Source organism: Canis lupus, chromosome 7 (assembly GCF_048164855.1).
Source record: "Canis lupus baileyi chromosome 7, mCanLup2.hap1, whole genome shotgun sequence".
NCBI classification, from domain to species: Eukaryota; Metazoa; Chordata; class Mammalia; order Carnivora; family Canidae; genus Canis; species Canis lupus.
This window is the reverse complement of record NC_132844.1, coordinates 522,112-525,040: the sequence shown is the minus strand read 5'-3', so window position 1 is coordinate 525,040 and position 2,929 is coordinate 522,112.

The following is a 2,929-nucleotide window of genomic DNA, read 5'->3' as shown; positions in this document are numbered from 1 at the left end:
TCCCAGCAGCACCCCGGGCCGGCGCAGCAACTGAACCAGGGCGCAAAGCTAACCAACTCTGTGGGCCGCTAAAAGGACGCAACCCGACTTTACTGCAGTAAAAGCTTGCTTTTCAGTCTCTCTGTAATTACAGCTTCCTTTTGACGGGACAACGTCAACACTTAGCCCAAATGCCAGCAGGACCCACTGGAATGTTATTATTATTAGAGTCTTCTATCCTGAGTGGAAGGAAGTCTTCACCACAGCAGTTTTCTGTTCCCAGAGCAGTTTAACCTAAAAGACAGTGATCCAGTGTTACCAGACTTAGATCTCATCCTCTCGGCTTTACTTATCACTTTCAAATTTCCTAATCAGGTCCAATTTCGTTTTCAGCCCCTCATTTCTTATTTCTCTGATGCACTTTCAACTGTTTGGAAATGTTGTTAAACAAAATTCTAATGTAAAATGAAATTTTCTTTTGATGGTCCCCTTCTGTAAAACGTCCGTCATGTGGGTCTGTCACTGGGAGACAAGGAGGCACTGTGCTGTGGCCCGAAGCGCTGACTAGCTGGGGAGCAGTGACCAGTCCCTGACGGGCCTTGCAGGGGGGACCGGGATGCAGGTCGGACACCTGCACCTGTGCTGCGCAGGCTGGGCACTGGCAGGAGGTCTGGGGGTTGTGCTTCCTCCGTCAGTGTCACTGCCGCAGGGTCACTGACATCTGCACCCGGCCGCTGGCGGGGTGGGGTTCCTTACCTGGACTGTGGCGATCAGAGTCGGGCGTCCCAGCACCAGGCTGCAGGGGACTGCCTTACCGCAGGCCGTCTGTGTGGACAGCGACGTCCCGCAGAGCGGGCTCGGGGCAGTGGAGAGGAGGGGGGACTCCCCCGCTCACATCCTCAAGGTAGAGAAGGAGCACACGGGCCGTGGGCAGCAGCAGTGCAGGCGGGGAGGCCACGTGGGTAGCTCCCCCTGCCCCTGGCTCCCAGGCCTTAGGCCTGGACGGGAAGGCAGCTTTTGCTCGAGGGGTGACGGTGGGGCTGACCCCTCCCGGACAGAGCCGCCAGGGTGCCCTGGCTGTGCCCTTTTGGAGCCCGGCCCCGCACCCTTACCTGGGCTCTCGGGCCTACCCGGCTTGCTGGGCCCTGGAGATGGGATGATGGCTGACGCCATCTGAGCCCTTGTCGCCGCCTCCAGGGCAGACAGAGCAGGTGGGAAGGAAGGTGGGGCAGTGGAGACCGGTGCCGCCCGAGACATGCTTCGCTTCTGTCCGCAAGTCCTCTTGACAAGTCATTTCCGCTCATGCTGGCCTTGGCCTTTTATCTATTTGTTTATAGTTTTGGGTTTTCTGTCTTCCCCTCCTTTGGAGGCTGCTCTGCACATGCCCTCCTGTCACACGGGTCTCCACCTTGGTAGCAAGAGCAAGGCAGGCCCTAGTTAAGGGAAGACTCCAAAACCCGCTGGAGTCCTGAGTTGTTCCCGGAGCCTGTTCGGAGGAGGCCGGAGATCCGGTCGCGCTGCTCTCTGACCAGACTTTGTCTGATGCTCCGGCCGGGGTGCCGGGAGGGGCCTGGGGCTTGGGCTGGGGCCTGCTGCGGCCTGCTGCGTCCTGCTGCGGCCTCCTGCGTCCTGCTGCAGCCTCCTGCATCCTCCTGCGTCCTGCTATGGCCTCCTGCGTCCTGCTGTGGCCTCCTGCGGCCTCCTGCATCCTGCTGTGGCCTCCTGCGTCCTGCTGTGGCCTCCTGCGGGCTCCTGTGTCCTGCTTCGTCCTGCTGCGTCCTGCTGCGGCCTCCTGCGTCCTGCTGTGGCCTCCTGCGGCCTCCTGCATCCTGCTGCGGGCTCCTGCGTCCTGCTGCATCCTGCTGCGGCCTCCTGCGTCCTGCTGCGGCCTCCTGCATCCTCCTGCGTCCTGCTATGGCCTCCTGCGGCCTACTGCGGCCTCCTGCGTCCTGCTGCCGGCGGCCCGGGCACAGGCCTGGCTGACCGGGGGGCCGCGCGACGGAAGGACAAAGGAGGGCGGCGGAGGCGGCCCGAGAGTGGAGGCCGAGCGGCGGGCAGCAGAGCCGCGCACAGGCCCGGGGCCCCCGAGGAGTCGCACCCGACGGTGGGCAGAGGAGCCCAGCTCAGAAGGCCGCGGGGAGCCGAGGCGGGGCCGGCGGGCACAGGACGGCCGCCCCGCCACGGTCCGCGGGAAGCCGAGGATCCCCAGGATCTCGCGGCGACGCAAGCCCTTGGCGGCGGATGGACTCCGCACGCGGCACCTCCCGGGACGCGGCGCCCACTGGCGGCTCCACCCCGCCCCCCCAGAGGGGCCCCGGGGGTGTGGAGGGTTAGTTGGTCGTGGGCGGGGAAGGGGGAGCGAGGGCAGAGCGGAGGGGACCCCGCGGCCCAGTGCAGGCGGCGGCAGGCGGCAGGGAAGGCCCGGGGCTCCACGGCGGCCGCGAGCGCCTGGTTATTCATCACCCCCAGATCCCACTTTACAAACAGCCCCTGAGGCCGTGAGCTTTACCCCCAGGGAATCCGGCAAGTCAGGAAGGTCGCGCTTCACCCGAGCACGGGCTTGTCATCACTTCTGTGGCCCCGGTTCGCGGCTGTGAACTCCCATATGGAAGACAATTTAGGCGACAAAGATCATGTCTGCGCTGTGTGGCCCTGAACTGCTAGTCCTGGATCATCCGACTCATTACGACACTTAGTGAGAAGAACACTCTCCCCTACCTTTCAACCTCCCGGTGTTGGCTGTTTTTACCATCCTTTAAGTTGGACAAGGTTTTTCAAGTTCCAATTATGACCCTGAAAGTCACATGATCACAGGCTGGTCGCCTCCTCCAAGCCCACCCCCTCTTCCCTGCTGGAAGAGCTCTGAAGGTGGGGTGTGCTCCTGCCACGCGGCCCTGTGCTCCCAGGGGGATGCAGCCCCAGCCCCAAGGAGCCAACCATGACCCGTCTA